Genomic DNA, 26,488 nt, shown 5'->3' with positions numbered 1-26,488 from the left:
TTGCACAGTGGGATCCTCTCTGCTCAGAAAGCTTCCTTCTTACATGACAACATTGGCCTCATCCCTGACCCAGCCCTGCTGCCTTCTTGAAGTCAGCCCTCTGAGGATTCTGTGGGAGGAGGTTGGTTGCCCCTGATACTTTATAGCAGGTGTCCCCAAACTTTTTACATAGGGGGCCAGTTCACCGTCCCTCAGACCGTTGGAGGGCCACCACATACTGTGCTCCTCTCACTGACCACCAATGAAAGAGGTGCCCCTTCCTGAAGTGCCGCGGGGGGCCGGATAAATGGCCTCAGGGGGCCGCATGCGGCCCACGGGCCATAGTTTGGGGACGCCTGCTTTATAGGAACGGGATCCACCCCTATGCAAAATTGGGGGTTGCTGGGCTCTCTACCCACTAATTGTCCCAAACCTTCTACTTGCAGAGGTTAGGAGTAGGGTGGGGGTCAACCTGGAACACTGTCAGCTCTCTGATTGAGGCTGCTCCTGTCTGGAGGCTGGGTGGATGCCACCAATTCTCCAGCTCCACCGCTGGCAAGAGACTATGCGGGTATATTCTCAGAGTAACTCAGGCTCTGGCTCCCATTCCCCTAACCAAGTAACAGTACTCTGACTTGGTTCCTCCCTGGCTATAACATCTAAGTGCAGCAACCTGTTGGCCGAGGCTGACCTGGGACTCAAATTTCACAGCCAGACACAATTGTCCAGCTGTTGCTCTGGGCACACTACCTGGGTCATGGTCTCCATTTTTGGCATGTGGGGTTTGGCTGAGGGGCCTTGGCCATGGGCCAATAAGCATCTTGGAATGTGTCCTCAGTTTAGCTGCACACTGTGCGAGGTTTCCCAGATGCATCCATTTTCTCTGGAGCAAAAACAGAGGTCAAAGGGCAGCCTGGGCTTCCTCTCAAATATAAATAGGAACTGTGACAGGTGGCACTGTCCCTGAGCTCTGTGAGTGTGGAATAAGATGCCCCCTGGCCATCCCTTGCCCCGTCTCTCCTGCGTTCTGTTCTATTTAATCCCTCAGGGAAGGGGTCCTTGGGAGCCCTAAGGAGTGATCCTAGATGTTTTCTTGTCCACTAATAGACCTGAGCAGGGAAGCTAAAAACTAAAAAGTATTTACTTCCAAGCCCTAAGCCTCTGTGCAATTTCTGATCCTGCCTGGGGCATGTCTGATGCTCCCAGCGAAGTAATCTCTTGCCACCAGGATGCTGCCTATACTAGTTTGCTAGGGCTGCCATAACAAAGTAGCACAGGCTGGGAGCCCTGAATCACAGAAGAGAGTTCTGAAGGCTGATGTCTGAGATCAAGGTGTTGGCAGGTTTGTTTGTTCTGAGACTTCTTTCATTAGCTTTTACATGGCTGCCTTCTTGCTATATACACACACCCCCCTGTGTCCTAGTCTCTTCTTACAAGTACACCAATCACCTTGGGTTATCGCCTGCCCATATACCCTCATTTCACCTTAATCACCTCTTTAAAGACCCTATCTTCAAAGCCAGTCACATTTTGCAGTACTGCAGGACAGGACTTCAACATATGAATTCTGGGGAGACACAATTCAGCCGTAACACTACCCTAGAGTGGATGGCTCGTTCCAGAAGACAAAATAATTAATGGACTCTAAATCAGAGGGAATACCTGTCTGGATAATTTCTGAATAGGTAGTTTTAGTGAGCAATGTTTTTGGCTAAACATATCAGCAGAAAAGTCTCTTTCACTTAAACACTAGGGCCATAGTGGACCAGAAAAAACTGAGCTATGCTTAGCGCTGCCGTTTCTTCCCTCTCCAGTGAGCACACAGTGCCCACAGCCCCACAGGAGATGGTTTCTGAGCGGCATCACCTCCTGTCACTGCCTAGTGAGGGTCCCTGTAGAACCCTGTGCACAGGTCCATCGTCCATCAGTTAGATCAACTGGTCACTGTTCCTGGAAGGACTTAGGCCTCTGGAGATGTCCACCCCAGACTCCCAGGCAGAGATCCTTTCGTCCCACCTATTACTCACCTCAAATGGAAGGAAAAGTGTGTAAATACTAAACGTAAAAGTGATGAAATTGGAATATATTCACCAAACATTTATCAACTGCCTCTATTCAGTTGTCTCTTTGTATTTGGAGCCTCTCTGTATTTTTCCAGGGTCCTAATATGAATATTTTTGAAGACCCTTGACAAAGCCATGGGCCCTAAGCTCAGAGCCTGTAATGCACCACAGTTAGGGGCTCTCCCAGTCCTCCCTGTCCATGGCTGCTCCCAGCTCTCCTCTGCAGGATGGGTGGGGGGTGGGGGGGACGGGTTTTCAGTGCTGGCTGATGCTTTTTTTTTTTTGACACGGAGTTTAGCTCTTGTTACCCAGGCTGGAGTGCAATGGCGCGATCTCGGCTCACCGCAACCTCCGCCTCCTGGGTTCAAGCAATTCTCCTGCCTCAGCCTCCTGAATAGCTGGGATTACAGGCACGTGCCACCATGCCCAGCTAAGTTTTTGTATTTTTAGTAGAGATGCGGTTTCACCATGTTGACCAGGATGGTCTCGATCTCTCGACCTCATGATCCACCCGCCTCGGCCTCCCAAAGTGCTGGGATTACAGGCTTGAGCCACCGCACCCAGCTGGCTGATGCTTTTGACAACTTACTGAGAGGTTTAGAGTTTCTGGTTTACTTGTTGACAAAATCTTTGTAGTATTACTGAGCTCTGAAAACAGCTTGTTCTCAGATGTGGGCAGGATGGGGCCAGTGGGCAAGTGTGGGAATTTTTCCAGCTTTGCACTCACTGTTCATAGGAAGAAAATAAATAATCCCGACATATTTGCCTGATGTGAGCAGAATTTATGCTTCCCTCTTCAAGGGGAAGCGCTTGGCCTGAACACTCCTATTATCCAAATTACTCTTAAATAATCCTCACCCCAGGCCATCATCTTCTCTGTCCACTCCTGAAACAGCCTCTTGGCCTGACAAAACTCTCAGGGGTATGAGTACGGGTGGGATAGGGTGGGTGAGTGGGGCGGGCTGTTTTCTCCCTCTCCCTCTCTGCTAAGCCACCTGGTGGTGTGTACTCCCTCTGAGGCTCTGGGCCTATACATTCCTGGCCCTACTGGATATCCATACTCTCTGGCCAGGGTGCAGGGCTCGATCTTAGTCATTTGCTCAGGGTCCTGTAATCCACACATCTCAGCATTCCCTGATTTCTTACGGAGTGCATCATTTGAGCTGCAGCTTTTTGGTAAGGTATTTAGGTGTTCCCGAGTCAAGGAGTCCCCTTAAGTCTTTGAATTCGGACAGGGATTCTCCTGGCATCCAGAGTTCCATCTCTCCACTGTCTCTCCTTTGCTCTCCTCTCTAGCCCAGGTCCAGAACCCTTAGGAAGGGAGAACGTTTCTACCTAGCTCTGTTTCACCTTAGCTTTCTTTCCTCAGGTAACAAGAATCCCCAAAGTAAAGAGGATCCATCCTTCATTTTTTATACCTCCTCCTATGATCTGCAGGCTGAAGTCTGTGGGATGTCCTCTGCTTCTGTCCGACGACGGAAGCCAGCACACTGGGGCTGTGACACTAACGGGAGTGAGAGGTATGTTGTTTTTCTAGAACTGCTATAACAAAGTACCACAAATTGGTGACTTAAAACAAGAGGAATGGCCGGGCGCAGTGGCTCAAGCCTGTAATCCCAGCACTTTGGGAGGCCGAGGCGGGTGGATCACGAGGTCAAGAGATCGAGACCATCCTGGTCAACATGGTGAAACCCCGTCTCTACTAAAAATACAAAAAATTAGCTGGGCATGGTGGTGCGTGCCTGTAATCCCAGCTACTCAGGAGGCTGAGGCAGGAGAATTGCCTGAACTCAGGAGGCGGAGGTTGTGGTGAGCCGAGATCGCGCCATTGCACTCCAGCCTGGGTAACAAGAGCGAAACTCCGTCTCAAAAAAAAAAAAACAAAACAAAACAGGAATTTATTCTCTCCTAGTTCTGGAGGCGTCAAGTCTGAAATCAAGGCACTGGTAGAACCACACTCCTTCTGTAGGCCCTAGGGAAGAATTCTTCCTTGCCTCTTCTAGCTTCCGGTGGCTCCTGGAAATCTGTAGTGTTCCTTGGCTTGTAGATGTAACCCTCTAGTCTCTGCCTCTGGCTTCACATGGCCCTCTCCCTAGGAGTCTGTGTCTCTCTGTCCAAAATTCTCTCCACATCCTGGGTTCAAGTGATTCTCAACCTCAGCTTCTCAAGTAGCTGAGATTACAGATGCCACCACCACACCAGGCTAATTTTTCTATTTTTAGTTGAGATGGCACCATGTTGCCCAGGCTGGTCTGGAACTTCTGATCTCAGGTGATCCACCTGCCTCAGGCTCCCAAAGAGCTGGGATTACAGGCATGAGACACCGAGCCCAGCCAAAATTTCTCTTCTTATAACAATACCAGTTATTTAGGGTCCACCTGAATGTGGTTTGACCTCATCTTGACTTGATTACTTTTGCGAAGACCATATTTCCAAATAAGGTCCCACTGACAGGTTTCTGGCTGAACGTGAATTTTGTGGGGGCCACTATTCAACCCAGCAGTATTAGTAACACTCAAAGAAGGGTCAAGTTGTTTCAAATTGGTACACCAACTCTCGTCAGTCTCACTGGGTCTAGGAACACTGCCACAGCAGTGTCCCCCATCTCTCTGGTTCCATCACCCTTTTTGGAAACACCAGACGTACCCAGATATAGGGAGCTTTCTGTGCATAGACTGCAGGCACCCAACTCCACCAGACCAACCTGGCACCCTCCCAGACCTGCTGACCCTAGTGACCTTCCCCCACAGCCTGAGTGGTCCTGGTGAAGGCTCCCATTCCTCACACCATGGCAAAGCCCTGGCCAGAGACTCGATCACCACAGACCAAGGAGTGCCTAGATGCCTGCACCTGCTCATGGGACCTACTGAGGATCCAACTTCCCCAACGTGGAGCAGTATAGGGAAGCTGATGCCCCACGGGGATTTTTTTTTTTCTTGAGACAGAGTTTGGTTCTCATTGCCCAGGCTGGAGTGCAATGGTATGATCTCTGCTCACCGCAATCTCTGCCTCTCGTGTTCAAACGATTCTCCTGCCTCAGTCTCCCGAGTAGCTGGGATTGCAGGCATGCACCACTCCACTCTTGTATTTTTAGTAGAGATGGGGATTCTCCATGTTGGTCAGGCTAGTCTCAAACTCCTGATACCTCAGGTGATCTGCCTGCCTCCACCTCCCAAAATGCTGGCATTACAGGTGTAAGCACCACACCTGGCATCCCATGCGGATTTTGAGAGGAGATGGGAAGGAAGAAGCCAGCAGATAAATGACTCACCTTTCCCCCCAGACAAAAGACTGTTTCAAATGAGTAGGTTTCTCTGCCCTCTCTCTTTTTTTTTTATCCACCTCTAACTATCTTGACTGAGTTATAGCTCTGCCCTCTCTTAAGGTGTCCTGTGAGAATGAGCAACCTGCTGCGTTTCTTGCAAGCTGTGACAAGCTCAGCAATCTTTCCCCTGCTCTTTGTTCTCCCTCCTTCCCTGACCCATCTCTCCTTTTCTATCATTTCTGCTTCCCTTGGATTGTATATTTCAGTAAGACAATAGCGTGCAAGCTTTTGCCTCAGGCTCTGTTCTAGGCTAGGATACAACTTTCTCAGATCTTGTAGTAGAACGTTCCTAGATACACTCAAAACAAAACAAAAAACTCCAGCGACTTGAGAGCCACTGTCCAGCTTCTTATACTCCTTTTTGGATCCAAAGGGACACCTTAGACAAAGGTGTCCCTTTGGATCCAAAAAGGAGTATAACCCCTTAGCAAAAGGCCTGGAGTGAAAAGGGTAAAAGCTTGTCTGGGAGAGGTCAAGAAGAGGCCTACAGAAACGGCTATTTTTCTCTTCGACTCCACTGAGGATTATTTTACATATAGTAAAAACACATTCAATGCATTTTGATAATTGTGCACACCTATAAAACCACAACCACAATCAAAACAGAAAACATCTCTGTTACCTCTAAAAGATTCTTTGTGTTGGGGGGGGGAAGAAAGATGCTTTGTGTCACTTTGTACAGCGTCCTCCAGACTCAGGGACCAACGATCTTTTTGCCACTGTAGATTGGTTTTCATTTACAAAATGAAGCCATGCCATATGTATGCCTGTGTGCCTGGCTTTTTCCACTTGGCACGATTTTGAGATTGATCCATGTTGTCGTGTGTATCAGAAGTTTGCTCTTTCTTATTGCTGAATAGTATTCCATTGCGTGGGTATATCTATATTCGTTTGTGGATGGGTCCACCCCCTTGCCCTGATTTTAGCTGTTACAAATAAATCTGCTATAAACATTTGTGTACGAGTCTTTGTGTGGACATATATTTTCATTTCTCTTGGATAAATACCTAGCAGTGGAATGTCTGGGTCTCACAGCAAGTAGGTATGGCTAACTTTTTACAAGACCACCCAACTTTTACAAAGCAGCTGTAGCATTTCCACAAGCAATGGCTAGACATTTAGATATTCTACAGCCTCATCAACACTTGGTATTGTTAAATTTAAAAAATTTATCAACTTTAATTCATGGGTAATGGTATCACACTGTGGTTTTAAGTTACAGATCCCTGATGACAAATAACATTGGCATCTTTTATGTGCTTATTGGCCATTTTTATATATTCTTGTATGAGTGTCTGTTTAAATAGATGGCCCATTAAAAAAATGGGTTGTTGCTGGGCCTGGTGGCTCAAGCCTGTAATCCCAGCACTTTGGGAGGCCGAGGCGGGTGGATCACGAGGTCAAGAGATGGAGACCATCCTGGTCAACATGGTGAAACCCCGTCTCTACTAAAAAGACAAAAAATTAGCTGGGCATGGTGGCGCGTGCCTGTAATCCCAGCTACTCAGGAGGCTGAGGCAGAAGAATTGCCTGAACCCAGGAGGCGGAGGTTGCGCTGAGCCAAGATCGCGCCATTGCACTCCAGCCTGGGTAACAAGAGTGAAACTCCATCTCAAAAAAAAAAAAAAAAAAAAAAAAAAAAAAAAAGGTTATTTGTCTTATTATAAAGATGTACCAGTTTTCTGTGTTGTGAATATTTTCTCCCATTTTTTGGTTTGTCTCTTTGTTTTCTTTTCTTTTCTTTTTTTTGACACAGAGTCTTGCTCTGTCACCCAGGCTGGAGTACAGTGGCAAAATCTTGGGTCACTGCAACCTCTGCCTCCTGGGTTCAAGTGATTCTCCTGCCTCAGTCTCCTGAGTAGCTGGGATTCCAGATGTGCACCACCATGCCTAGCTAATTTTTGTATTTTTAGTAGAGATGGGGTTTCTCTATGTTGGCCAGGCTGGTCTTGAACTTCTGACCTCAGCCAATTCACCTGCCTTGGCCTCCCAACCTGCTAGCATTACAGGCCTGAGCCACTGTGCCCGGCCCTTCTCTTTGTTTTCTTAATAGTATCCTTCAATGAGCAAGACTTTTAAATGTTAATAAATTCCAATTTATCAAGTTAGTACAAAAATTCCATTTTATTTGTTCTATATAGGAGATCCTTGCCTTCTACCAAGTCACAAAGACTTTCATCTATGTTTTCTTCCAAGAATTTTAACCATAATTTTAGCTTTTGTATTTAGTTCCATGCAGGTCTATGATTCAATTAGAGTTAACTTCTGATTGATGTCCATTTTTTCCATATGGATAACAACCCTATTTCATGTGGATATATAATAAACATCTCAAATACCAAATGTCCAAATGTCCAAAATTAATCTCCAACTTTCATTCCTATCTCTAGTAAGTCACTTAATCCTTCCACAAATCCTGTTGCAGCCACTGCTCCCTCCCTGACCTCACCCTCTACCACCAACCCCACTCGACTCAAGGTCTCCTGCTGTGAGTCTCCTGCTGTGCTTCATGCCCACCAGGTTCTCTGACCTCAGGGCCTGTGCACTAGCCATTCCCTCACATATTTGGCTGGCTCACTCCCTGACTTCTTTGTATTTTGCCCAAATGCTCCTTTTCAGTGAGATTGTCCTTGACACCCAACAATATTCATACCTAGTATAACCTAGTTCTTTTCATGCTTATTTTTTAACATAGCACTTATTTTCCTAGATACAATATAATTGACTCATTTAAAAACAGATCGTCTTCCTTAAGTAGTATACAAGCTCCATAAGAGCAGGAATTTGGGTCTATTTTATTCATGACTGTCTTCCTAGCCCCAGGAGCAGTGCCTGACCTAGTCTGTATTCAACAAATATGCACTGAATGAACAAACAGTTCTGATTCTTTAGTGGTTCTTGCTCTAGACCTCCAGTACATGTCCTGAGCTTTGGGTCCTGAAGACATCTAGCCTAGGAGGCAGAGCTGGGCCCACTCATGTCTGGGGTGGCAGAGAAGCATCTAATGGGGCAGGATTCTCCCACCAGCATCTTCCTGTCACCCAGAGGCCAACCTTCCTCCTCCAGCTCTCATTAAAACTGTTAGACCAGGTGGGGCTACATGCCACTGTCCCTGTTCCCCCCAATATTTCTTGCAGGAAATCCCTATGGGGAAACACCCCAAATAACTCAAATAATAAAGCTTTCTATGCAAAAACTGCAGGGAGGACTGGGCTTTAGGATGCGATTGATGGTGGGGGATGGATTATTCATTTTCTTTTCTGTCAGCCTTGTAATGTGAGGTGTGGAGCCAAAAAATTAACTTGTTATGAGAAATAAAGTAATATTTCTTCCACACCCAAGTTTGGGATTTGAGAGTCATTTTCTTCAAGAACTTGGGGAATTAACCCTGTTTGCAGTCTGGGGCTCAGCAGAGTGCAGGTTGGCTTCACCTTCTCTTCAGGCTGTGTCCTCACCAGGTTCTTTGATTTTTCATGAGGATATCTCTCCTGCCTAGGGCCAGCTTCATAGAGCTCTAACTTGTGCAGTCCCACTGGGCTCCACTGTTAGAAAGGAGCTTCGGTTGGTTTAAGGCTCTGCTGTCACCATCTTGAAATTCCTAACTTTTGAACAAGGAAAGCTATATTTTCATTTTACTCTGGATTTCACAACTCATGCAGCCAGTCCTAACCCTGCCTTTCGCTCAGCACCTTAAAGCAGACAGCACTGAATCCCTGAATAGTTATTAATATGCTTCCCTGAACTCACTGATGCTGAAGAGTTTGCAGAGCTTGCTCAGCAATAATAGGTCTGACCACCCACTGGGTCCAGGAATTAAGCTAACAAGCTGAGATGTGTCCCCAAAGGATATAATCGTAGCTTCCTGTGAAACTGATTTCCCATGCTCACTTTGGCCTGAAGCGCCCTCCTCTGCTAGAGGGACAGCCCTGGAAAGTCACTGTGGTCCATCCAAAGGAAATCACTGAGGATACTTTTGAAGGCATTATGTGTATGTGAGAAATTTCTCTGATTTCAGTACATGGAATGTTTAGCCCGAGCAGCTGTATTCTCTTTTTAGAAAAAAAAAAAAAAAAATAGCTGTTGTGCATGGGGCTCACACCTGTAATCCCAGCACTTTGGGACACTGAGGTGGGTGGGTCACTTGAAGCCACGAGTTCAAGACCAGTCTGGGCAACATGAGAAACCCCCATCTCTACTAAAAACACAAAAATTAGCCAGGCATGGTGGCACATGCCTGTAATCCCAGATACTGGGTGGCTGAGGCACAAGAATAGCTTGAATCCAGGAGGTGTAGTCTGCAGTCAGCTGAGATCATGTCACCACACTGCAGCCTTGGTGACAGAGCAGGACTCCATCTCAAAAAAAAAAAAATATATATATATATATATATATTAGGGACACTGTGAGCCACACAGCTCACTGTTGCCTTCATTATCTTGCTATTAGGAAGCTAAGAGCCAACTCTGCCAGCACTGCCAGTAAGCGCAGAGCCCATACAGCACACATTTTGGTTAGAGCCTCCATTTGGGGCTGCATTTTCCATTTTCTCTTTCCTGTCCTCATTTCCCTTTTGCCCTGTTTTCCCATCCGCTCATAAAGTTTTATCTTCTTGTATATATATATATATATTTTTTTTTTTGGATAGAGCCTTGCTCTGTCACCAAGGCTGGAGGGCAGTGATGTGATACTGGCTCATTGCAACCTCTACCTTCTGGGCTCAAGTGATCCTGAGTAGCTGGGATTACATGAACGCACTGCTACACCCAGCTATTATGTTGCCCAGGCTGGTCTCGAACTCCTGTGCTCAAGTGATATCCTACCTTGACTTCCTAAAGGGCTGGGATTACAGGCGTGAGCTATCACACCCAGCCTGTATATATTTTCCTAAGTCATCTCATACCCTTTCTAGAAAAAACAATCAATCAAAAATTATTAATACTAAAATAAATTATATTCTGCAGAATTAAGCCTCTCTTCCTATAAAATCCTTACAACTTAAAAAGATGTTTCAAGACTTGCTCAGTTAAACAGAGTTGTCCACAACAGAATTCTGGCACAACAAAGACTGGAGTCATGGGATTTGCCCTGCAGGGGCCTGAGCCTGATGTTGAAATGCTTTCAGACCAGCAAGACCCCGTGACACCATGAAGTCAGCTGCTCAGGGATCTGGGAGAGGAGATCACTACCACACTCTTCCTCTTTCTTAAAAGCAAAACAAATCCAAATCAACTCACTGGCCACTGGACAGATAAATGCTCCATGGCCTTTTCCGAAACCCAAACACAGCACAATTTGTCTAGCAGGTAGATTCTGCCTCACTGCTCCAGCTTTGCAGAAAAGAGCAGGGTGCTGTGAGCCAGTCACGAAAGTTAACTTGCTATACCTGTGGCTGATCATAAAGCAGGAAGGATGGGCCAGGCACAATGGCTCACACCTGTAATCTCAGCGCTTTGGAGGCCAAGGTGGATGGATCATCTGAGGTCAGGAGCTCAAGATGAGCCTGGCCAACATAGTGAAATCCCGTCTCTACTGAAAATACAAAAATTAGCCACGTGTGGTGGCCTGTAATCCCAGCTTGAACTGGGAGGTGGAGGTTACAGTGAGCTGAGATTGTGCCACTGCACTCTAACCTGGGCAACAGAGAAAGACTCCATCTCCAAAAAAAAAACCAACCAACCAACCAACCAACCACAGCAAGGATGGTTGAAGATCAGGCATCATACTATTTAATCATGATGTGTTAGGCAGCATGAGAGGAAGAGCAGGGCCTTCTCAATTTCAGTCATTCTTGTACCATCTTTGCATGTTTTTTGTTCTGTTTACCACTTACATTTTCCACTTAATATTTATTTTTGAATCTACTAGCTATACTTTAATCTCACCATAGGCAACAGTACCCATAAAATCAGGAATTCTATATGCTAGCTATGTTTTTTCCTAATCTATCATAAATATTTACCTATTAAAAATTTTAAAATGTGTTCACATACCTCCTACTGTCATCTCACATACTACTAGATGGGCCACCCTCCGAGACACATCAAAGGAGAAACTTGATCCTGGGTCTTACAGACTGAGGAAGCTGTTGGCCATATTGGGATTTGGAGAGTTACAGAATCTGTTCTTTAAAAGGGTCTGCATATATATACATACATTATTGTAGACAGACATCACTGAATATCACAAATGTAATTGACCAAAAAAATTAATAAAATTAGCAAACACCTGTATATTGATTTGACCTTCTTAATTAAGTAACGGAAGTAGGCCAGCTGGTTTTCCATCTGCTTCAAGCATCATTTTTGAATAACTTTTCCTTCTGAGCTCCTCTCTTCAAAATTTCATGAGTAAATAGAGATTAGGTAGTTACGATAAGTTAAAATGCTATTTACAAAGAATAGCTAATGTATGTAGATCTAGGAAAAAAATTAGATTTGGGAAAATCAAGTAATCATAGGGTAGAGCCTTTTACACCATCCCAGTTTCTGTTTCTATGTTTCTTCTGATAAAATTGAGCCTTTAAAACAAATATGTTTACTAATGTCAACAGTGCAGTGTTTGTAATGCCCTTTAGAAACAATGCTGGCAGTTGGCCGGGCGTGGTGGCTCTTGCCTGTAATCCCAGCACTTTGGGAGGTGGATCACCTGAGGTCAGGAGTTTGAGACCAGCCTGACCAATAAGGAGAAACCCCGTCTCTACTAAAAATACAAAAAATCAGCCAGTGTGGTGGCACATACCTGTAATCCTAGCTACTCCAGAGGCTGAGGTAGGAGAATCACTTGAACCTGGGAGGTAGAGGTTGCGGTGAGCCAAGATTGCACCATTCCATCGCATTCCAGTCTGGGCAACAAGAGGGAAACTACGTCTCAAACAAACAAAACAATGCTGGCAATTGTATTATGTTCTGCATTTATTTTATAAATAGTACTTGTTCTATTTACTGTTCTATTATTTACCAAGCGCCAGTAAAATAAAGTTTTCTTTATAAAATAATAGGAAATGTTGTGGCCTGAGGGAAATTGTATTTCAAAGAAGGGTGGAAGGAATCTCTGTGGAGTTAAGAATGCTAATGGAGAAGGGTTGGGAACCTGACAGGAAGCAGCTGGAGAGAATAGTTTCAGGCTGTGTTTTCATATCCCGCTGGGCACACAGGGAGAAGTGGGAACAGGACCTCTGTGTAAGGGTTAGAAAATGGGGTTGGTGGTGTTTTGCCATGGCACAACTCAAGATATAAAGGCAAAAGAGAAAAATAATTTTTCTGCAAGGTCAATACAAAGCTTATTTATCAGCAACAAAACAAGGATGGAAGGTATAGTCGGGCTTTACCTGGAGACCTGGGTGTTGTTAACAGCTGAGCTCTAAGGCTAGCCCAGAGAAGTTTGTAAAGTGATGCTAATTATTATTTAATTGGGCATGAGAAGAAGAAAGGACACATGACAAATTTCTGATAGATAGTGCATTTAGTCAGCTAGAAGTTCTAATTGATGGCTTCAGGGTGAAGGTTTGGTGAGATAAGGGCATTGAATGGGAAGGCAGGGCCACTCTGCACAAAGCAAGGGGCCCAGGCGAGGGCTGAGAAGCCAGGCAGGGGTGTGGGGGCTCACCACGGCGGTGGTGATGGAGGTGGGGCCTGAGGCAGAAGCTTTCTCTGGCTTGAATCATAGCCGCCCACAGAAAACGGCAAAAGAACGGAAACTGGAAATTTCAAGGGTTTGCCAGTTCTTGTGAACTGTTACGGTAGACGCAGGAGCTAAGAGGTAGAACTGAGAGAGGTGCCCCTGCCCCAGGTGACCAAGGGTGATTAGAAGGCAATGGGGTTTCCTTAGGAATTGTTACAGTAGTCAGGCAGATATGAGCAGGGCAGGAGAGGCCCCCTTCCCTTACCAGGAATGTCAGGTGACCAGCAGGTGATGGTCAGGCGGTTGTTAAGCTGTCTAAAGTAATAATTGGTCGCAGCCCGCGCCAGGGAAAGGTAGTCTCCCAATAGTTTGACAAACCTGACATTGGTGATTAGCAGCTTCCCAAAAAGATCTCAGGAATTGGGTGACTGGGTTCATGAATGCTCCTAAGAGGCAAAATGGCAGAATTTAACTGGTATATGACCTTCCTCTCTGAGCACTGGCCTGGTAACGGAAGGACGCCTCAAGTGAGCATGCGTACAACTTCAGTAAACATACTGCGCATGCGGCTCCTCAGGTGGGGAGGTTAAATTCATTATAAGATACTCGTGCACCAGGATACTATTCAGCTGTTAAAACAACCATGGTAAATCAGGTTTGGTCAGGATATCAGGTGGGAACAGACTACCACACAGGCGGACAGCCCAACCCAAGGGAAGGATCAGGCAAGAAAAGATACAACCCTCACCCCTACAGAAGCATACCAAGTATAAAACCCCAAGTCGGCCGGGTGTGGTGGCTCATGCCTCTAATCCAAGCACTTTGGTAGGCCAAGGCGGGTGGATCACCTGAGGTTGGGAGTTCAAGACCAGCCTGACCAACATGATGAAACCCTGTCTTTAAAAAATTTTTTTTAATTTAAAAAAAACAAAGTCAAAGCTCAAACAGCACACTTGACTCTCTCAAGTTGTCCACTTAGCCCTCTTCCAAGTGTACTTTACTTTCTTTCATTCCCACCCTAAAACTTTAATAAAATCCTGCTGTAAAAGTAGCCTTGGTCTCTCACTCTATCTTATGCCCCTTGGTGGAATTCTTTCTTCTGAGTAGGCGAGAACTGAGGTTGTTGCAGACCCTTATGGATTCACTGCTGGTAACAATTTGACAATTAAAAAATAAATTTAGGGGCTGGACATGGTGGCTCATGCTGCAAATCTCAGCACTTTGGGAGGCCAAGGCAGGCAGATCAATTGAGGTCAGGAGTTCAGGACCAGCCTGGCCAACATGGTGAAACCCCCATCTCTACTAAAAATACAAAAATTAGCCAGGTGTGGTGGTGTGCGCCAATATTCCCAGCTAATCAGGAGGTTGAGGAAGGAGAATCAGTTGAACCTAGGAGGCAGAGATTGCAGTGACCTGAGATAGTGCCACTGTACTCCAGCCTCGGTAACAGAGTGAGACTCTGTTTCAAAAAAATAATAAACAAATAAATATAGGCCTGGTGTGGTAGGAGATGGGAGGATTGCTTGATGCTAGGAGTTCAAGACCAGCCTAGGCAAAAAAGCAAGATCCTATTTCCGAAAACAAAATTTTAAAAATTTAGAGGATGCTTCAAAGAGCCCCTTTGTTGACAGTTGAACTACATTTGGTGAACTGAAGACAGGGAAGAGTCTAGACATTACAGCCTCCATGGTCCCCTCCCCCTCCTCTTCCTCACAGTGATCACAGGAACCTAACAATGTGACTTGTTCCTGGTGTGATGGAAAGTTCCTTAAAGCACAATCCAGCAGTCATGTGCTTGAGGGTGATGAAAAAAGAACTTGTGTGTATGTGCATGCAAGAAATAAAGTTTATCCTGACATTGTGTTAGTAAATTGCTAGTAAAACCCAAGTGTCCATAAATAAGGGAGAGGTTAAATTCATTATAAGATACTCATGCACCAGGATACTATTCAGCTGTTAAAACAACCATGGTAGATCAGGTTTGGTCAGGATATCACAAAAGCCTCTGTGTATTCCATTTAGCAGGGTTTTACCGTAGGGAATTATTGGAAAGCCTGAAAGAGTGGAGGTCAGAGAAGCTGCTGCTGGTGACCTCAGCCTGAAGGACCAATGTGAGAGGTTCACACACTGGGTCCTGGTTGCCCAATGCAGTAAAACCAGATACTCAAACTGAGGTTTTTGCAGTGATAGAAAAGAAGGCATTTATTGCAAGGTGCCAAGCACGGAGCATCAGCAGCTTATACTTAAGTCCCTAACTCCTTGATGGCTTGCAGGTAAGAGGTTTTGTTTTTTTTTTTGAGACAGAGTTTCACTCTTGTTACCCAGGCTGGAGTGCAATGGCACGATCTCGGCTCACCGCAACCTCCGCCTCCTGAGTTCAGGCAATTCTCCTGCCTCAGCCTCCTGAGTAGCTGGGATTACAGGCACGTGCCACCATGTCCAGCTAATTTTTTTGTATTTTTAGTAGAGACGGGGTTTCACCATGTTGACCAGGATGGTCTCCATCTCTTGACCTCGTGATCCACCCGCCTCGGCCTCTCAAAGTGCTGGGATTACAGGCTTGAGCCACCGCGCCCGGCCGAGTTTTTTTTTGTTTTGTTTTTTTTGTTTTTGAGATGGAGTTTCGCTCTTGTTACCCAGGCTGGAGTACAAAGGCGCGATCTCGGCTCACCGCAACCTCCGCCTCCTGGGTTCAGGCAATTCTCCTGCCTCAGCCTCCTGAGTAGCTGGGATTACATGCACGTGCCACCATGCCCAGCTGATTTTTAGTATTTTTAGTAGAGACGGAGTTTCACCATGTTGACCAGGATGGTCTCGATCTCTTAACCTCGTGATCCACCCGTCTCCGCCTCCCAAAGTGCTGGGATTACAGGCTTGAGCCACCGCGCCAGGCCAAAGGAGTTTTTAAAGGCAGCGGCAAGTTTCAGGAGGACAGAAGCTACAGGCAAATCACAAATCAGTACGTGGAGGGTCCACATTGGTTTTGGCCAAAAAGAGTAGTCTGAAGCAAAAGGCTTATGTGTTATAGGTAGATTTAAACATCTTCTGATTTGCAATTGGCTAAGGAAGAGAAGCTTTGTTTAAAAATGTGAGATAAAAAAAAAAAAAAAAAAAAAGGCCGGGCGCGGTGGCTCAAGCCTGCAATCCCAGCACTTTGGGAGGCCGAGGCGGGTGGATCACGAGGTCAAGAGGTCGAGACCATCCTGGTCAACATGGTGAAACCCCGTCTCTACTAAAAATACAAAAAATCAGCTGGGCGTGGTGGCACGTGCCTGTAATCCCAGCTACTCAGGAGGCTGAGGCAGGAGAATTGCCTGAACCCAGGAGGCGGAGGTTGCGGTGAGCCGAGATCGCGCCATTGCACTCCAGCCTGGGTAACAAGAGCAAAACTCTGTCTCAAAAAAAAAAAAAAAAAAAGGGAGAGAGAGAGAAAAAGTGAGATCAGTAGAAAAATGTGAACTGAGGCCTGGCGCGGTGGCTCAAGCCTGTAATCCCAGCACTTTGGGAGGCCGAGGCGGGTGGATCACGAGGTCAAGGGATCGAGACCATCCCGGTCAACATGGTGAAACCCCGTCTCTACTAAAAATACAAAAAATTAGCTGGGCATGGTGGCGCGTGCCTGTAATCTCAGCTACTCCGGAGGCTGAGACAGGAGAATTGCCTGAACCCAGGAGGCGGAGGTTGCGGTGAGCCGAGATCACACCATTGCACTCCAGCCTGGGTAATAAGAGCAAAACTCCGTCTCAGAAAAAAAAAAAAAAAAAGAAAAAGAAAGAAAGAAAAACGTTAACTGGTTACTGGAAGAAACTGTCTCCAAGCCCTTGAGGAAAAAAAAAAAACTTAGAACAAAGGACAATAAAGTTTAGTCTTCACTTCCCCCTTATCTGGGGTCTACCTGCCATGGCCCTGATCCACCTGTAGGGATCTTCAGTGGGGGGTCCAAGCCTCTGAAAGACAACTCAGGGATATACGTGAAGATATCTTTAATTTCTGCAGGGAAAGCAAACATCTCGGGGACTCCAACTTCTTTAGATATTGTTTTAGGCTACTATTACCTTCTTGTTTAACAAGTTACTTACTCACTTCTCAGAGCTAACTAGGTACCTGGAATTTCTCTTGAAAGAACTTAAGATTTATGTCCATGCCTAGGGCCCACAGGCCTCTAAAAAAGGGAGACTCCTTGCTCCATCTCACACAAGGTTTGGTGGGCCGCTGCAATCTCATGTCCCCCACCTGCTTGGGAGGAGCGGCCTCCAGAGGAGAATGGTCTCTTTCCTTCCTTCTTGCAGATAATGAGCAGGAACCTTTTGCAGGCCAACATGAACCCGCAACCATAAGGCGAAAGGAACTCTGGGTAATGTAGTTCCAGCATCTCACCTAGGAGCCCGCAGAGTGGGTAGCGGTGGAGAGTTGATTGCAGACCTCCCGTGCAGCCTGAGCGTGCTGTGAGGAAAAGGGATGAATGCCCACCAGACTTCACAGTGATGACCTCTTGGAAGGGGGATTTCAAATGGGAAGAGAGAAGAGGCTACGAAGAGAGAACTATCACTTCTTTATTTTTAAGCAGCTTTGTTGGGATATATTTGAATACTATACAATTCACCCACGTGAATTATCCAGTACAGAATGTTTTCAGTATGTTCACAGGCTTTTGCAACTATCATCAGAGCGTTGACTTTTAATTACGTACTTTTCTGTGTTGTTTAAAACTATGATTACAAGCCTTCATTGCACAATAAATATGACAGAGCCAGGCTGTAACCAAACTTGGTGATTTTGCTGGAGTAATTAAAATAGGGTTGCCAGATAAAATACTGTACAGAACGTTAACTGTCAATGTCAGATAAACAGTGAATAATTTTCTAGTGTGTCTCAAATATTACATAGGACTTACACTAAAATTATACATTGTTTATCTGAAATTCAAATTTAACTGAGTGTTCTGTTTTTTGCTGAATCTGGATCATATGACTCAGCCATTCCACTTCTAAGAGTTTCCTAGAGAGAATGGAAAACACGTCCACACCAAATCGGTATGGAAATGTTTATAGCAGCTTTATTTATTTATTTATTTTTTAAGACGGGGTTTCACCATGTTGGTCAGGCTGGTCTTGAACTCCCAATCTCAGGTGATGCGCCCGCCTTGGCCTCCAAAGTGCTCGGATTACAGGTATGAGCCACCACGCCTGGCCTATAGCAGCTTTATTAATAATAGCCCAGAAGTAGGACTGGCTCCCTGTCAACAAGTGAATAGATGAACAAATAATGGCACCCCAACATAGGAGTACTACTTGGCAACAAAAATTAATGAACTATTGATACATGGTCATAACATGCAAGAACCTCAAAAACATTCCACTGAGTGAAAGAAGTCAAACTCAAACTATGAACTTCTAGAACAGACAACATTAATCTACAGCGAGAGAAAGAAGTGCTTGGCCCAGAGGCCAGGGGATTGCTTGCAAAGTGGCGAGAGAGAACTTTCTCGAATGATGGAATTGTTCTGTATCTTGAGGGTGGCAGTGTTTACACAGGTGTATACAGCTGTCAAAACTTATTGAACCCCATTGGAAAGAGGTGTAGTTTACTGCTCATAAATTATACCTCAACAATAAGGGATTCGAAGAACCACATACAAAAATTTTGCACCAAATAGCAGTGAATTAGTAACATACCTTTAGAGCTCCAATCAGCACATGCTAAGTTGTGGATCTGACAATCAGCAGTGCTATTTAGTGTATTAAAGTGGAATAAAATAATGATATGCTTTTTCTTTCATCTTTCAGATTTAGTCACATTTGTCCAGAGCTAACGCTTTTAGAGCTTTGATCTCACTAAATTTATTTGAATGAGAATTGTCCATGCCAACAAAGAAAGGCTCACTCTGTTCAATGAGAAATCTCTCTTCAGTCCACAAATTATGTATTAATTGTCTTCTTTGGGCTGGGCTTCACGCCAGGCTGTGGTCAGATTTACTGGTGATTCATGCCGCTGATGGCTGAGCAGTGTGGGGAGGAGGAGACAGACATTAAACAAATAAACATGTAAATGTCATGGGCATAAATGACACAGCACTGCAGTACCAGACTTTGGAGTGCCTCATTCTTCCTCCTGCTCTCCAACAGAAATTCACTTTGTTCACACAGCCCCTGCCGTGCCAATTTCTACCTTCATCTGTTGGGGTGGAAGCTGAGAGTCACCATTATTCATGCCTCTCTTCCTAACTTTGGGGCAGCCATACCCACAGCTCAGTGGCTGCCTTTTCATGCACTCCCCAGCCTCTCTTGCAGCTTGAGGTAGCCCCTGTCAGTTCTTCCATGTGAGAGGGCAGAAGTGACTTTCGGCAAGGTAGTTTCAAGGTGTGTGTGTGCCCTTTTAACCCCTGTGGGTGGAAGGTGGATGGTAAAAAGGGCCTGGAGCATCAGCCGCCATCTTGGATCAGGTGGCTTCCTTAAGGATGGATGTCATGTGCAAAGATGGCAGAGCAGAAGACAGAGGAAGTCTAGGTTTCTGGTGTTAAAGAAGCTGCCATCATTCTGGTTCTGGACCACTCACCTGTGGATCCCATGATGAGAGAGAGAGAAAAAACTATGTTGCTTGAGCTTCTGTTATTTTGGGTCTCATATTAATATATGAGACCCAGGCCTAACTGATTCCAAGGGGTTCCAGTCTGCCTGTTTGGCTGATGAGTCTTCTACTGTAAATGGAGTTCTTGATGGTTGGGGAGAGGTGAAATGGAGAAGCGCTGAAAAGGAGAATGACTAGTTAGAGAGGAAAAGAACTGATCCAAATCTGGGTGGGTTGTGAAGGAGTCAAGGGCTGAGCCAGAAAGGGATTTTTGGTGGGGAGTTGGAAGGAAGGACAGCCTCAAGATGTAAAAAAATACTGAAAAATGAGGCAAATGGGGTAAGATGTCTTTAAAAGGTGCTGCTCTCACGGAGCGCCTCTGTTGGGTACGCCCACAGCAAAGGGGGCTGCACTTAGCCACAGCTGCAGCCATGCCTTAGGCCTGGCTTGGTATTAGCCAGCACACTGGTGGCATTTTTCTATATTACTGAAAGCCAGCGATACCATACCCCTGATCTCCAGCCCCAGCAGCAGGTTTCCCAAAGGAAACTTTGGGAGCTGAATATCCTGGATCTTGAGGTTGGTGGGGCTTTCACAATCCACCAAAGCCCCCAAAGGGTACACATTACAATTTACCATATGTAAATTATATCTCAGTCAAGTTTATTTAAAGAACAGAGTCTGTGCTGGGGAAGAGGGAGGGAGAGAAGGAGATAAAGAGAGAGAGAGGAGAGGGGGAGAGAGAGAGAGAGAGAGAGAGAGAGAGAGAGAGAGATAGAGATAGAGAGAGAGAGAGACCTGTTTGTGTCCAGCTATTCCCAAATGTATATGAGTTGGCTTTTTTATTTTTTCCAACTGAGTCTCACTCTATTGGCCAGGCTGGAGTGCAGTGGTACGATCTTGGCTTACTGCGGCCTCCGCTTCCTGGGTTCAAGTGATTCTCATGCCTCAACCTCTAGAGTAGTTGGAATTATAGGTAGCTGGAATTATGGGCACCTGTCACGATGCCCAGATAGTTTTTTTTTTTTTGAGATGGAGTCTCACTCTATCTGCCAGGCTGGAGTGCAGTGGCATGATCTCAGCTCACTGCAACCTCCACCTCCTGGGTTCAAGCAATTCTTGTGCCTCAACCTCCCGAGTAGCTGGGATTACAGATGCATGCCACCATGCACAGCTAGCTAATTTTTTTTTTGTGTTTTTTTTTTTTAAGTACAGATGGGGTTTCACCATGTTAATCAGGATGGTCTCGATCTCCTGACCTCATGATCCACCCACCTCAGCCTCCCAAAGTGCTGGGATTATAGGTGTGAGCCACCATACCCAGCCTTTTTTTTTTTTTTTTTTTGAGATGGAATCTTGCTCTGTCGCTGAGGCTGGAGTGCAGTGGCACGATCTTGGCTTACTACAACCTTCACCTCCCAGGTTCAAGCATTTCTCCTGCCTCAGCCTCCTGAGTAGCTGGGATTACAGGCGTGAGCCAACATGCCTGGCTAATTTTTGAATTTTTAGTAGAGACGGGGGTTTCACCATGTTGTCCAGGATGGTCTCAAGCTCCTGATCTCATGATCCACGCGCCTCGGCCTCCCAAAGTGTTGGGATTACAGGCGTGAGCCACCGTGCCCAGCCTAATTTTTGTATTTTTACAAGAGACAGGGTTTCACTATGTTGCTCAGGCTGGTCTTGAACTCCTGACCTCAAGTGATCTGCCTGCCTTGGCCTCCCAAAGTGCTGGATTACAGGCATGAGCTACCACCCCTAGCCACTTTTCTTTTTTGAGATAGAGTCTTGCTCAGTCACCAAGGATGGAGTGCAATAACGTGGTTACCGCTCACTACAAACAACCTCCTGGGCTCAAGCCATTCTTTCACCTCAGCCTTTCAAGTAGCTGGGACTACAAGTGTATGCCACCACATACAGCTAATTTTTGTATTTTTTTGTTGAGATGGGGTCTTACTATGTCAGCACAAATAGATTAACGTGCCTAGGCTGGTCTCAAACTCCTAGGCTCAAGCAATCCTCCTGGCTCAGCCTCCCAAGTAGCTGGGACCAATGAAATCTGGGGACAAGGAAAGTTCTTGTCTCTCTGAGAAGTTCACTTCTATTTTGGCTATTTCTCCTTCCCATTACGATTTCACTTCCCTCTCAAAACTACTCAAATTCATTTCCTCTGGGAAGTTACCACAGGCTGTAGCCCCTAGTGACTGCATTCACTCTACTCCCTGGTGTTTTTTTTTTTTTGTTTTTTTTTTTTTTGAGACGGAGTTTTGCTCTTGTTACCCAGGCTGGAGTACAAGGGCGCGATCTCGGCTCACTGCAACCTCCGCCTCCTGGGTTCAGGCAATTCTCCTGCCTCAGCCTCCTGAGTAGCTGGGATTACAGGCACACGCCACCATGCCCAGCTGATTTTTTGTATTTTTAGTAGAGATGGGGTTTCACCTTGTTGACCAGGATGGTCTCGATCTCTCGACCTCGTGATCCACCCGCCTCGGCCTCCCAAAGTGCTGGGATTACAGGCTTGAGCCACCGCGCCCGGCCCACAAAGTAGTATTTTACTACCTTTATATTTAACAGACATCGGGCACTTCTAAACATCTAGATAGACTAGATGTTTCAAGTTAGGAGTTAATTGGTCCACTATGTATATAGCAGCTTTGAACAAACTGCAAACATGTAACAACAGCTACAATTTGAAAGAACCTTCCAAATATGAACATTCTGGCCTAGAATCCGTCCCATCTTCATCAACCCAGTGGGCAAGAATGCTCAAATTTTCGGGAGACAATCTTTCCTAGGACTTGTAAAACAAAATGTACAAAACACATTAGTTTACTAACTCTACTTTTGTCATACCACTGGCAACCTCTTTAACATCTAGAAAGACTAGGTGTTGTGAATGAGGACTTGTTTGTCCTTTGTGTACACTATATACACAGTAAGTAAAACAAAATGCACAGATAGAGATAATGATTAATCTTGCCTTGCCGTAAGCACAGTGGCATAGAGCGCTCTCTCTGAACTTCCCCTTCCTCCCTCCTCCCCGAACCAGCGCACAAACACAAGGAGTATTACTCAACAGGTGATTTGGCCATTCCCTCCCCAAACGACATTTCATATGAATTGTAACAAGAAGATATTTACAAAAGGCTATTTTTCTACCTCTAATTTTAACATATATCAGGCACTTCAGAATATCTAAAAAGAACAGACATTTCAAAAAAGCTTAGCATTGTCAACTCTATATACAGTAAGGAGGAATAACATGCACACAAAGCAATGGAGCAATGGATAGAACATGAAAATGTCTTTTTTTTGTTTTGTTTTTTTTTTTTTTGTTTTTTTTGAGATAGAGTCTTGTTTTGTTGCCAGGTGCCAGGCTGGAGTGCAGTAGCACGATCTCGGCTCACTGTAACCTCCAACTCCCGGGTGCAAGCAATTCTCTTGCCTCAACCGCCCAAGTAGCTGGGATTACAGCCACCCATCACCATGCCCAGCTAATTTTTTGTTTTGAGACAGAGTCTTGCTCTGTCACCCAGGCTGGAGTGCAGTAGCCTGATCTTGGCCCACTGCAACCTCTGCCTCCCAGGTTTCAGCAATTCTCCTGCCTCAGCCTCCTGAGTAGCTAGGACTACAGGTGTGCACCACCACACTCGGCTAATTTTTTTGATTTTTAGTAGAAATGGGGTTTCACTATGTTGCCCAGGCTGGTCTTGAACTCCTGATCTCAGATGATCCACCCACCTTGGCCTCCCAAAGTGCTAGGATTACAGGCGTGAGCCACCGCGCCCGGCTGAAAATGTCTTCTAAATATGACCAGTCAGGCATAGAACCTACTTCTCTTCCTTCTCAGGTCTTCCAGCTCCATGTCCTCTAACCCACTGAACAAACGTGGATGTGTCGCTTCCAGAGGCTAACAACTCCAAGAGTCATCGCCAGAAAACAGTTATTTTCTATGCTTTCTTTTAAGCAAATGAGAATTTACAAGATGTGTGATTTTCCAACTCTATCATACATCAGCAAGCCCCTTCCTTCCAGAAGGGCTGCATGTGGCAAATGCTTTCTATTAAAAGGTTGGGGTGGAGTTGAGAGCAGCTTTTTCATATTTATATACACAGGCCTTCCCAAAGGGTGGTGGGCATTTCCAAGGGGCCAGACGTGGCCTGTCATTCTACCATTTTTCTCTTCCGACAGCAAGGTCTGGTCGAATGAGACCAACCGCCGTTTGGCCACTAACCGTTCCACCCGGCGTCGTTCGGGGCTTGGCTCACCTCCCAGGCCCGTTAAGGCCTTTGTCCGTGGTCCCCAGGACTCGGCAGGTCTCGCCCACTGGGAACAGAGCGGCCACCCGGGGCCCGGACCCGCGCGGCTCCGTGGCCTAAAGAGGCGGCGGATCCTGCCTGCGTCCCGGGACGGCCTTCCCGGGCCCCGCACACGCTAGCGGTCTTCCCCGCGCGGCGCTCGGGCGGCCGCCATGTTTCCCGGCCCGCCTCTCCTGGCGCCACGCAGAGGCGCTGCGTCCCGGCGGCTCGGCGGGGTTTCGTCGAGGGCGGGCAGGCTTGGCCTGGGAGGCCCGGCGGCAGCGGGGTCCGGGCTGGGAAAGGCCGCGGCCATCACTCACCGAGGCGGGGGTGAGGAAGAGGTTCGCCGCGGCTTCAAGGCCTGGGCCCGTCCACTGGGCAGCCACAGGGGGCCCCCGGTGTCAGCACGGCAAAGGTCGCGGCCGGCCTGGGGCCCCCAGCTCACACCCTCCATAGCTCAGCCGCCGGCCGGGGACCCCCACCCCCCGCTCCGGTCAACCCCCCACAGCTCCGCCGCTGACCTGGAGGGCCCTGAGGCAGCGGGCGGCGCTCTGCGTCGCTCTGCGCTCTCTGCGGGCTCCGAACTCAGGAGTCACAGATTGATTCAAATAGGTTTATGAATTTTTTAAAAAGCTTGACAACCACTGTGTTAAAAGATCCTACAGTAGTGGCAGAGAATTCCTATTCCTCTGCTTCTGTGCTGCCAGGTCTAAATGCTGCTTGCATTGTAAGTAACCAAGGAAAAAAGACCGGATTTCCCGGTGGTTGATGCTGTGTTGGTTGAGGGAAAGAGCCTCGGGTAACTACTTAGTATATTGATTCCAGATTATCTTCCTCGTCCAGTGTAATTAGCGAAACACAGACCCAAGTAGTGAATCACATGTTTTTATTTTGCTCCACAAATGTGTACTTTTTATATTTTGTTAGTCTGATAGCAAAAATTACATTTTCCACCTCTGCAGCTAGTTGTTCTTTAGAGTAGTTTTACTTCTGTGCTTCAGTGTTTGAAGGACGAGCCCCATCAGCATGGCACAAATAATCCAACAAGCTTGGACGCAGTTTGGCAAGCCAGCGTAGTCACAGTGATCGCTGCAGAAATCTGAAAGTGACTTGATCAAACACAATTTAGGGTGGGAAAAAAGGCATTTTCCCCCTCAACCAAATACTTAAAAGTTTGCAAACTTATTTCAAGCATATGGGAAAGTATAGAAAATAACAGAGTATTACTATGTATTACTCATCATCCAGTGCCAATTAAAAAAATTTTTTTTTTTTTTTTTTTTTTTGAGACAGCATCTCACTCTGTTATGCAGGCTGGAGTGCAGTGGTGTGATCATGGCTCACTGCAGCCTTAACCTCCTGGGCCAAAGTGATCCTCCCACTTCAGCCTCCCAAGTAGCTGGGACTACAGGTTTGTGCCATCATGCCCAGCTCCCACTGTCAAATTTTATGTTTATCATATTAAGCTTTTTTTTTTTTTTTTTGGTCACATAATAAAGTTCCTTGTCTGTGCCTTTCAGATCCCATTCCCTTTTTTCCTTCCCTAGACAAACATTCTGAATTTGGTGCTTTTATTAGTCCATTCTCACACTGCTAATAAAGACATATCCAAGACTGGGTAATTTATAAAGAAAAGAGGTTTAATTGACTCAGAGTTTTGCATGGCTGGGAAGGCCTCAGAAAACCAACAATTACGGCAGAAGGAGACACAATCACATCCTTCTTCAGATGGCGGCAGGAGACAGAATGAGCCCAGCATGAGAGCCCAGCAAAGGGGGAAGCCCCTTATAAAACCATCAGATCTCATGAGAAGTCACTATCATGGTAACAGTATGGGGGAAACCACTCCCATGATTCAGTTATCTCCTCCTGGCCCCACCCTTGACACATGGGGATTATTATAATTCAAGATGAGATTTTGGGTGGGGACACAGCCAAATCATATCAGTGATTGTTATCCACATGCTATTATTCCTATGCTTGTGTATCCATAAATAATACTACAATATTATTTTGCTCTTTTGTACTTTAAATGGTATATCATACATACTATTGTGTACCTTCCCCTTTTTGGTGATTGTTTATACAAGTAACTTGAGTCATTGTACAATTATATTCCATTATGCCAAAGTTTATCCATTATCCCATGGATGGACTTCTGGTGGTTTCTGTGTTTTGCTATACAAACAATACTGTGTACATTTTTGTACATCTCCTTTACACATGCAATAGTTTCTCACATGTTCATGTGCATACACATCATTTGGTGGGTCCTGTTAAAATGCAGACTGATTCAGTAAGTTTGGGGTGGGACCTGCAAATTATAATCATAGTAGGAAAAATGGGGGAAACATGTATCTTAAAGGTAATGCTCGGTGGCTCAAGCCTGTAATCCCAGCACTTTGGGAGGCCGAGGCGGGTAGATCATGAGGTCAAGAGATCGAGACCATCCTGGTCAACATGGTGAAACCCCGTCTCTACTAAAATACAAAAAATTAGCTGGGCATGGTGGCACGTGCCTGTAGTCCCAGCTACTCAGGAGGCTGAGGCAGGGGAATTGCCTGAACCCAGGAGATGGAGGTTGCAGTGAGCCGAGATCGCGCCATTGCACTCCAGCCTGGGTAACAAGAGCGAAACTC

At 46.0% G+C, this 26,488-nt stretch overlaps 1 long non-coding RNA gene across 2 annotated transcripts in view; it reads right to left on the bottom strand.

The window, feature by feature from the left end:
• LOC141580113 (uncharacterized) overlaps window positions 1-24,362 on the bottom strand; it is a 49,701-nt gene extending 25,339 nt beyond the window's left edge. Inside the window, exons 1-2 of one of the 2 annotated variants that reach the window (XR_012512169.1) lie at window positions 23,820-24,362; window positions 17,517-19,732 (exon numbers count right to left, since the gene is read on the bottom strand). This is a non-coding gene — a long non-coding RNA (uncharacterized LOC141580113). Of the gene's footprint in view, window positions 1-17,516; window positions 19,733-23,819 lie in introns of those variants that run through there. The other variant, XR_012512170.1, reaches the window with a different exon arrangement.
• Window positions 24,363-26,488: the final 2,126 nt, after the last annotated feature.

Source organism: Saimiri boliviensis, chromosome 10, assembly GCF_048565385.1.
Source record: "Saimiri boliviensis isolate mSaiBol1 chromosome 10, mSaiBol1.pri, whole genome shotgun sequence".
Taxonomy (NCBI): Eukaryota; Metazoa; Chordata; class Mammalia; order Primates; family Cebidae; genus Saimiri; species Saimiri boliviensis.
The sequence above is the reverse complement of the archived record's forward strand: the minus strand, read 5'-3'. Positions and strand labels throughout refer to the sequence as shown.